Consider the following 11,822-nt stretch of genomic DNA (forward strand, 5'->3'; position numbering starts at 1 on the left):
ACATGAATATTGCATAATATAAAGAAAAGTAACCATTTGAAAAAAGGAACAAATATACAACACATACATTGAACATAAAGTGCGTAAGCCGTTATATGAAACGTTTTTTTTATACTTAAATATTGTATATTCACACAATGTTATTATAAATGAGGTTGGCAAATTACATAATAAGAAATGTTTTATTAAATAAAAAGACAAAATACATTTAAAATACGTTCAAATGGATTGTTGAATACAGAAAACAAACAGTACTTATAAGACATACAAATAAACACAATTTTAACATCAAACAGAAATGCTTGCATTCGGATAAAGCCAGTGTATAAGAAACCCATCAACCAAGAAAGTTAACAGCTGCAGTAGGTACATGTTTAACATCTCGCCATTTGAATCTTTGTTCTGTGACATCAAAAAGTATTTCACCATACTTTTGGACCCAAAATCGACATGTGGATCAATATCTTAATCAAGCTATCAAGTTCACAACCATCCTCGATAACGATATTGGGTTTTCTCTTTGAACAGGCATAGACTTCCAACACCGCTTGCTTAATGTCAGCAGGGGACGGAATGTTCTTTCGCGTCCTTTTCGCTATCAATATTTACCTTCGTTCCGATAACTATGTGGTTATTGAAGAGGTCATCACAATAGTCGATTGTGATCTTCTTGTGTAGTGAATGATGTTGCTTAAACTTCATCATCCCATGTTTTCTTGCATATGGGAGGAGATATTTTTCGCGGATCGTGTCCGTACAATACAGCACCTTCAAGCATCGCATCAAATGGTTCTTCAGGAAGTACAATCAAGTTATCAAAATTCCCTCTCATCTCACTTTGTAGATAAGGTGATACTGAAAATTCACCGACCATGATAATATTACTAATTTTCTCAACTCTGTCCAAAATGTCTTGTGTGAATTCACGTACCTTTGTTGCAGCTTCCTGAAAAAACTCTTTGACCTGTGTCTCAGTGATAAACATTTTTCCGAGCTTAAACTCAAGTTTACCTTCGAAACCAGTATGCAACAAGCTTGCTTCAAGTTTAAAGCCTACCTCTTCTTCATAAATCTCGAGCAAACTAGTCGGGAACCTTAGTATCATCCTTCCAGTGCCATCAAACTTCTTTATCTTTTCCTTAAAATCATTCATCAGTTCCCAATATGCCTGCATGTGGTAGCACTTAAAGTGCTTTACTATATCTGCTCCGAAGATTCTTACAAGTACGTCTATGAACTTGTTGTCAACATTGGTGCCTCCAAAATCTCCACCAGTTGGCTGGTGAAGTACTTCCAGACTTCCATCATGTTTTACCTCATACACTATTATATTGCATGTGTCACCTGTTAACATAAAGTCCAATAGTAGAGTAAAATACAACGGAACAAGTATGTTGTTAAGTTAATCCAGAGAAAAAAATATAGCCCGGGATACTATAAAAATGTTTAAACCATTTTCCTTACCACCGAGGTCAAGAACCATGTAACGACAGCCAACATGAGCAGTTATCATTCCCTCCTCCAAACAATACACTAATGCGGCTTCTGATTCAAGTGGTAAGCTCAACATCCCATCCGGAATACCGGCCTGTAAAATTTCACATTAACACAGTTCAATGTCGTATTAATTAAAAATATTGCAGCTATAAATTCTTAGTAATATATTTTATACAGTTTTGCCAATGACGATAATTGGTTTATTCACGCCGTTTAACAGCATAACGTCTAAACATGGATTCCAGATATAGTTGTCAGTCAAAACGCGGTAAAGTCCCATTATAGTTCAGTGATGAAAACATACTTTTTGCATGCATATACAAATGGCTTCTCTTCACTTTTTAACACTTTAAACTCCGAGCAAGATAGAAATTACAAATTACAAAAAAAAAAACGGAAAGAATATCCAAGAATAATCTGAATTTAGCGCGCACTACGTGATTTCCAAATTTGCATATCACGTGTTTTTCTGAATAAATAAATTTTATGTTAACTTAAATCTACATTTTTAAATAAGATTTGGTTTAAACAGTTTCTGTTAATATAGGTATAATACACATGTTACGATAAATAGTAACATTTTTCTAAAGAAATTCGCTCCCGCAATAATGATTATCGTCTCCACCCGTGAGATTATCACGGCACGTCAGGGCGATTATGGCATAATTGCCTGACAAAGACGAGAACGTGCACACTGGCGTCATTTTCACGAAAATGGCCTACGTATGCTTGGTAGGCAAACATTTAAACATTATTAAAATCTTTAAAGGGATTAAATGGAAACTGTCGGTAAAATAATAGTGAAATTAGTTTTACCAATAATGACACGTTCCGTGTTTCAGTAACGAGTACTACCCGAAACCGTACCGGATGTTTACCTTCGGTAAAGGTCATAAAGCAGTGAGACAAGGAAATGTTTTGTTGTAACGTTTTCTTTTACTTTATTCGCTGAAAAATCTTAAATATTCCAGCGAATGGCTAGGGTCATTCAAGCCGAGATTCTTATAAAACTGCTCCTAGGCTTGATCGACCCTAGCTGTGCTCACCTATTGAAATGAACATCACAATCAGCCGATGTAAAACAGGAAATATTTGAAGAATGAAACAATTGCAGGCTTATTCTGAAAACACGAACGAAAAGGTTTGCTTTTTGATTTTGATAATTGCCCCAGTGAAAATAATTACCCTCGGGGCACTTATTCATTCAACTGGGGCAATTACCAACCAAAAGCCATGGTCAACCATGTATTTTTCTATAAATAACACTACTTTTTATCCCTTCTTGCTCAATGATATAAAAATTGCAAAACAATACGGTTATAGTATATAAAATATTTTGTGCGAACCCGGTAAAGTCAAGAAAAAAATCCGCTAGACCACGAGGACTTCAATACATGTCAGCGATATTATATAAAAAAATGTTCATACTATCACGTGATGATGAAAATCAACCAATCATGCAACAACAAACCATGAACATTGTGTTCTTCAATGACGATAATTCAGCAAATATCAACATTTGCAGAAGGGTTCCAGCTTTTAGTATCTTTGTTTTAACACACTTAATTAACCGCACTTTATTTCGGCATGCAAAAGAAGTGCAATTTACAAAAAAAAAACAAGAGCGAGTATCTAACCGAGTGTTTTCACTAAACAACATTGATGTTATGCTCCGCCCAGTTATCTGCCTCATTAGCATATAGAAGGTCAGTGGACCAGTTTTGTATTTCGTTGGTATTTCCAAAATATTTTAATAAAAGATCCCGTGGACCTCGGGAATTTATCTAACATATGAAACGTTATTAAAGTTATATACTCACTTTTATTTTTTCTCTCTAATTTTTTTATCTTAAGTGGTACTGAATCTTTAATCGCCATTACTTACATCAGGTCGTATCGTCTGATCGTGTTGTTAGTTTAACGTCACAGTTTCATATGGGGGGGGGGCGTAAACAGTGTGATATATTTTAAAGATCCATGGTTATTAAAAAGTAGGTAATGTTTCTTTTATGGACATAATATAAAAATATGGTTGGAAATATTTAACATGGTAAATGACCCATCTCTTTTTGTTGTGGTTCTGGGCCGTTTCAGTAAAATATTGTTTTTTATATCTTATCTTAAATCTGTATAAACATTAAAATGCAACATATTTATTTTTTATATCCTCAACGTTGTGTCCGTTTTTTAAGTATGGCTAAAGTTTAAAAAAAAATTAAACAATGTCACAATGATATAATTTCAATTTACGGCTAAAATCAAGTACGATTTATAGTGGAAGATAGCCAAAGACGATTAATAGTACATAGAAACATCTATATGATTCATGCACATGCATTGCATTATTGTAAGTATTTAAATGTAATATTCACATCATTTGCGGCTGTGTTCAGGAAGCGCTTGGATAGGTCATCCCAGATGGCGGGCACAGTGAACAACCAGTGAATATCATCCTCACTTCTGATTTCCATATCTTTCATCTGTTCCCTTTTCGTCAACCCCTCCATCATGTGCTCCATGATGTATCTGATCACCATCGTGAAGATATCGATTGCTTTCATGCGTTTACCAAGTATGTCTTCAATTTCCATGTCAATTTCGAGCGGCTAACAAGTACAGTAACATATAGCTTACAGGATACATTCTTGACCAGCAATCAATGGCTAACATAACATGTATCCAAAGCAAGAAAACAGCAGTTTGATTGAAACACATCATTGTCAATGCCCATGCGCTAGCACCGACTAAGCGATACGTTGTTTACATGAATCATTAACACAAATAAATACAACCGAAGAACCATATTACAAAATGAAAAAATACTGCAGTGCTGAGGAAAGAATACAATAATAATGTGCCTGGAAAAATAGTTACTAGCCTAAAGTTAAACATCGATTGATTGCAAACTGACCCCTTCTTTGGTGTATAGCTTTACCTTGAACCGTTCGAACAGGTACCATTGTTTGTGGGACTTTGTTTTCATCAATGCTTCGTACTTGTCCCTAGCCTCCTTCCCAAATGAGTGAATTGATTTGTCTGGTTTTAGTAGGACCACTGTAGGAGTCTGAAGAAAACATCGATGTTGTAGAACGGTATTCAATTAAGGATAAAAAATCACATTTTTGCATTTTATTGGTGTATGGTATGCGATGGGGCTGTTCAAAATAGAAATGCAAACTGTCGATTTTTTATACATATATTTACATTTACTTAAATATTTAGAGCTTCTAAAAAAACACAGATTATTTAAAAAATTGTTTTCTTTCTTCCTTTGCTCTAAACGATGAGTGGAATCAGCTACGGTAACCTTAATCTATAAAGCAATTAATATGCCGAAAAATATAGTTCCAAGATAAGTATACCATGGAAGTTGTACCTTAGTTTCATGTCCGTACCAATAGTTGATAATGATCTCCTTCGGCGTTGCCTTAAATGAGTACGCGTACCCGATGTAAGTGGTTCCGAAGTTAATTGCAGCGCAGACAAGGGCAAAATCCTTTCGTTTGTAAACTGTTTGCTGAATAACAGTGAATTTAGATTTTGTGTTAATTTTGTACATACGAGACAGATATTATAGGGATAATACATCTACGGATGCCCAAAAATAAGTAAATGCGAGGGTGTGAATCAAGCGGGCATAAACCCATTTATGAGACTCACATATATTTAACGTTATATGTTTGTGGCCTATTTTTAAAACTCCGTATGTTATTTTGAAATCGATTTATGTTCGATAAATTCAAACAGTGTGACAAAGGAACAAACACTGAAGGACATATATTTACTTTAATTCTAACACAGACAGTACGAATGGTAATGAAATGTGCATATTTCAGTCTTAAACACACTGATTAAAATGTCCAGATACAAGTAAAATGAATACGCTCTGTGTCATTTATGAATTGTTTAATTGTTTTGATAATCTTCAACTACAGCCGAAATATAAATAACAGTAATAGCTGTCAATAACCAACCGTCGTAAAGTAAGCTTCTGGAAAAGAACAAGCCTTCTGGCGTTCCAATAGTCGTTGAGCTGAAGGAATTAATAGTTTTTGCGTTTTATTTTGTATATTGTAAATTTTCAATAGAAAAGTAAATTAATACCAAAGTTGTATGCATGTCACTAGATGAGAGAATGATAAAGGTTGGTGTAAACTGGACTCACTCAAACAAAATGCTTGTTACATATAAGTGTATAATTTATACCAGCAGGCAATCTGAAATCAAGGTGATCATGTTCAGGTCTTCGAAAGTTTTCTTTAGAAGTAAAATCGACCGTACTTAGTGCACAGTGTAGATTTGAATGTGTTATCCATCGGGTTCCTTAAATATGTCTCAATGATTCAAGAAAATATAAAAATGCTTCATCTGAAGCAAGTCTCACTCAAACCGAAGCTGCTGTTTTTATACTTTTGATGTTAATTATTTCGACCCTGATCCTATTTCCGATTCATCAAAATCGACTATTACCAAAACAACACAAATTCAAATTTGACCACCTCATAAAGACTATAAAATATTATCACGTATACAATTAATTTGAAATCCATGCTAAAACATTGTTATCATAAATGATATATATAAAACTTTTTTTTCAAAAACTCACTTTCATATCCAGTAATGTATCGACGACCGTAAGATAAATCTGAAAACAAAGAATGAAAAACACAAAATGAAAATAAGAACATGTAAAACCACAAGTTTGTTTCTCTTCTGAAACCTATTCTGTTTAAACTAGTATCTACATAGTTCATAGATATATCGTTAATGTGTATATCTGATGTATGGTTACTATAATTGCATGAACTTTGTTTGTCAAATATATAATTTACAATAGACTGAATTTAAAACAGGCAATAACAACTGCTGGCCATATTTATCATAAATCTTTCGCGGGTCGTACCTGGCGAGTTCTGACTACGCGACAAGCGCGTGTCCTCATTTTCTTTATCCTTCTTCATCATTTTTCCGCCCACTGCCCCATCAGTTCCCCCTGTAAATGATACATTATCAGAGGATCGCAAGAATGCCTCAAGTTCCTAACTGTTTTGGTTTTATAATTCATAGACTAAAAACCCGAGCATGGTTTCTTAGTAGCACAAATATCATGAGCCATATCTGACAAATATGAACATCTCTTTTTGTTCAGAACGCCAATCAATTGACATCCGTAATAGACACTTAATTTCCCCTCAACAAATACATATTTTATCATTGTTGGCACTATCAATTTAAAATGGGTACATTTTAGAAAATACAGTGGGTAAAATTAGAATTGTAATAAAAAGTATTTTCTTGACTACTAGTTTATTGTGTCAAGTATTTTAAACTCATATTTCTAATCATACAGCACAATAATTGTTATATCAACGACATACGCCAGCATGTCTTACACAATATCATTATAAGCATGCAAAAGGTAATGGTCAAATGAAACAAAACTCACCTGGTGTTGAGGGACAATGAAGTGAGCTCACATCATTATCCTTCTCCTTGTTCAAGGTTTTCCCACCTACCTCCCCATCAAATAATTCTGTGATAGCATAGACGGGTTGTGTTACTAGAAACAATATACATGTACAAAATTCAAGATTTAAAACTTTTTGATACATCGACATATAAACATATACAAAGGAAATTACAGGTAACCCAGCAGTCAAACAGTCAAATGTGATTTTATTGGTAAAAAAAAACAAAAGCCAAAGCATTATAATTTGAGAGACACAATGACACGAAACACAGTAAATAAATATATTGAAATAACATTATCAATTAAGGTTCACGGGTAAGGTCAGGTCTTTCATTCAATGCATTCTGACGGGTGGGGTCGGGGCGTTCATTCAATGCATTCTGACGGGTGGGATCGGGGCGTTCATTCAAAGCATTCTGATTGGTGTTCTTGCGGGTAAGATCGGGGCGTTCATTCAAAGTTTGCCTGCGGGTGAGGTCGGGGCGATCATTCAATGCATACTGACGGGTTAGGTCGGGGCATTCATTCAATGCATTCTGAATGGTGAGGTTAAGGGGATCATTTAGCCGGAGATCGTGCTTCCTAATGTCTAGAGGCTTTTTGGATACAGTAAATTACACGTAAGTTCGATAAAAAGACATAATTGAGCGCCTGGGCTTGTCCCTGTAGTTATTATTGAATAGTTGTTATTGTTTAAAACATGTCGTATGATAATCATTTCTATAAAAACGAATTGTTACTCATTTGAAAGAGTTTGTAGACATTACTTCTAAACAGTGTTCATTTATCCGTAAGAAATTCCTAATTTTTTTCGGTCTTTGTGCTCAATGTTTACCAACTTTATCATGCAATGTCCCCATTTCCTCTAGATTCGTCTTGCGCATTAAAGGGCTCTCAAAGCCACTAACATGTTATGAATGGCATCGAATATTTTTGGATGTTGCGCTCACAGTCCTTGTTTGAGGCTTCATTGGGTTTTGTATTGAATGAGCAGCATTGATTATTTTTTTTTATTTATTTATAAGGAAAACACCTGATAACGATTTTTCAATATCAAGTGTTGTTATTTCTGGCCGACCTAAAATGATTATAATTCAGCGTATTAAAGGCGAAATTATATTATACCATGTTAAAGCAAAATCTCTGTCCAATTTATTCCAAAATACTTTTGGATTTTTGTCATAGCAGCGATCACATTTAGCATACTAAAAGTATAGAAAAAATACATGGTGCAAAATGTGATTTTTGGGTTAAATTATGGAAAAATTAATGTGAGAATTTCTTTAATTTGCCAATTAGAGTTTACATTAGAATAATGTGTTATCCCTTGATTTCAAGTATCAATAGAAATCGAAATGCAACATCCCGCAGTCACATGCAATCAATATCTTTTGTCACAACATGGTAGTTTTCATGCGTTTTATGTATTGTGAGCTGCTAGCTAAAAATGTTGTGTGGCGGCAGTGCAAGGTCGACCGTACTTGATGCACAGTGTAGGTTTTTATGTGTTATCAATGTCGTTAATTTGTTTATCTATCTGATGTAAGGTCAGTATAATTGCACACTATTTATTTGTAATATATATTGCTTTTAACGAAAATTTAAACAAGCATTAATAACTGCTGATGGCCATATTTATCATAAATCGTTCGCGGGCCGTACCTGGCGATGTCCGACTATGCGGCAAACGCGTGTCCTCATTTTCTTTATCCTTCTTCAATGTTTTCCCGCCCACTGCCCCGTCAGTATCCCCTGTAAATGATACACCATCAGAGGATCGCAAGAATGCCTCAAATTCCTAACTGGCTTTCATAGTTCATGGAAGTAAACGAAATCGTTGCTTTTCGATCAATAGAAGAAATAGCTTCTACTTTATCAAGTAAATGCAAAATACGGCAATTGAATTATAGGCACACGTGACCAATTCCAAGCATGGTTTCCTAGTAGCAAAGAGATCATGAGCCAGATCTGACAAATATAAGCTTTTAGTTTAGAACGCCAAATTACGTACGTAATAGACACTTGATTCCTCTTCAACAGATAGTTTTATTTAAATGGTTGGCACTATCCATTCAAAATCGGTACATTTTGGAGTGATCAGTGGGTAAAATTGAAATAGGAATAAAAAGTATTTTCTTGACTACAAGTTTATTGTTTAAAGACGTTTAGACTAATATTTTAATCATACCACCCAATTAGTGTTATATCAACGACATACACCAGCATGTGTTGCACAATGATATTATAGGCATGCAAAAGGTAATGCTCAAAACGAAACAAAACTCACCTGATGTTGAGTGACTGTGATGTGAGGTCGCATCATTATCCTTTTCTTTTTCCTTCTTCAATGTTTTCCCACCAACCGCCCCATCAAACAATCCTGTAATTGCATAGAAATACGGGTGGTGTTTATTAGACATCAAAATTTATGGATGTACAAAATTCAAGAATAAAAACTTTTTAGTATATCGATATATCGATATAAAAACACAAACAAGTTTAAACTACAGGTACAAGTCCAGCAGTTAAACATATCTAATGAGATTTTAATGGTAAAAAGGACCAAAAGGACCAGAGCATTATCATTTAAGAGGCACAGAAGACACGAAACATAGTTAGCAATAATACTGAAAAACCGTTAATCAATTAATTATGATCAATCATAAAGGAAAAAGTCTTGACGTTCATTCAATATATGATGACTGGTGAGGTCTGGGCGTTTATTCAATAAATGCTGACGGGTATGGTCAAGGCAATCGTTCAGTGTATGCTCACAGGTGAGGTCGGAACAATTATTTGATGTATGCTGATGGATGAGTTCGAGGCGTTCATTCAACGTATGCTGAAGGGTAAGATCGAGGCGTTTATTCAATGCATGCTGACGGGTTAGAGCTAGGCGTTTATTCGATGCATGCTGACGGGTTAAGTCAAGGCGTTCATTTGATATATGCTGACGAGTGAGATCGAGGTTTTATTATAAAATGCTGACGGGTTAGATCGATGCGTTCATTCAATGTGTGGTGACAGGAGAGGTCAGTGCGTTCATTCTACGTATGCTGACGGGTGTGGTCGAGGTTTTTACACATTGTAAGTTGACTGTTGTTGGCGAGATTTTTTTTAATATATGCTGACGGTTGAAATCGGAGCGTCTATTCAATGTACCAGATGGGGAATTTCAAAGCGTTCCTGAAATGCATGCTGATGGGTAAGTTCAAAGCGTTCATTCAATGTATGCTGGCGGGTGATGTTGAGGTGTTCAATCAATTTATGATGATGGCTAAGATCGGGGAGTTCATTCAATGTCGGCTGCCTGGTGCGATCGGGGCGTTCATTTAAAGTATGCTGACGGAAAGTGTCTGGGCGTTCATTTATTGTATGTTGACGGGTAAGGTCGAAGTAATCATTCAATGTTTGCTGGCGGGTAAAGTCGGGGCGTTCATGCGATGTATTCTTACGCGTAAATCAAGACGTTCATTCAATGTTTACTACTGGGTAAGGTCGGGGCGTCCATTCAATGTATGCTTGCGGGTAAGATCGAGGCGTTTATTTCTTTTATTTGACGGTTGTGATCCAGGCGTTCAAATAATGTATAATGAAGGGTAATTTAGGCGTTTAATCAATGAATGCTGACGGGTAAGATCGAGGCGTCCATTCAAAGTATGCTGCTGGGTAATGTACGGGCGTTCATTCAATGTATGCTGACGGGTAAGGCCGGGGTGTCAATTCAATGTATGATTGAGGGCGAAGTCGGGGAGTTCAATTAGTGTATGCTGATGGGTGAGATCAGGGCCTTCATTCAATGTATGCTGACGGGTTAGGTCGAGGCGTTTATTCAATGTATGTTGACAGGCGAGTCGGCGCGTTCATTCAATTTATGTTGTCGGGAGAGTCGGTGGGTTCATTCAATGTATGCGGACGGGTAAGGTCGGGGCATTCATTCAGGGCATACTGATTGGTTACATTGATGCGTTCATTCAATGCGGGTTTCGGGTGCGGTTAAGGAGATCATTTAGCCGAATATTGTGCTTCCCAATGTCTAGAGGCTTTTTGGATACAGTAATATGCTGACGGGTGAGATCGTGGCGTTTATTCAATGTGTGTAAGCGGTGAAATCGGAGCTTTCGTTTAATATATGCCGGCGGTTGAGGTCCGGTCGTTCATTCAATATATGTAGGCGGGCGAGGTCGATGCGTTTTTATTAAGGATGCAAACGAATATTCGAATATTTGAATATTCGATCAAACGTTTGGAATTCGAATGTCAAAATAGGTATTCGAATATTCGGAAAAAGAGTAATGATACTAATTCTCAATAAAGAAAATTAAAAACCTGTTGCCTACAACACTGCTTTTGTTAATAAAGTTCGTTTGTTTTGTTTTTACAACGACTGGCCCCTAATGCCAGAGGTGTGAATGTGATGACAATACACAAAACACGTGTCATATGTCATTAAGGGACATATCGCCGGGTACTGTAAAAAGTCCCCTTACTTTTACAATAACTGACTAGGAATCGGCTTTAACACAAATACTTTGTCTTGGCTGCAAATTAAGCTGGGCAACATAGCTCAAATCGCCGTGATGATATGAATGCCATGTGCTACAATAATGTTGTAACATATATGTGCTTTAAATTGTTTTCCATGTTTCGATACAATGTTCGCGCTTTAAAATGTAAATGTATAGTATAGCGTTTTAGGATATATTTCCTCTTTTGTTGAACACTGGATGAGTCAAATCCAGATATGTTTTCGTTTTATTATTTTACTAGTTCCCGAGTTGTTTTGGGTTTTCCATAGTTATATATCAATCTCAGAACGAGGCTGCTTGTCCTACGGAAAGACCCTACGTTGGTG

This window comes from Mya arenaria, chromosome 3 (assembly GCF_026914265.1).
Source record: "Mya arenaria isolate MELC-2E11 chromosome 3, ASM2691426v1".
Classification (NCBI taxonomy): domain Eukaryota; kingdom Metazoa; phylum Mollusca; class Bivalvia; order Myida; family Myidae; genus Mya; species Mya arenaria.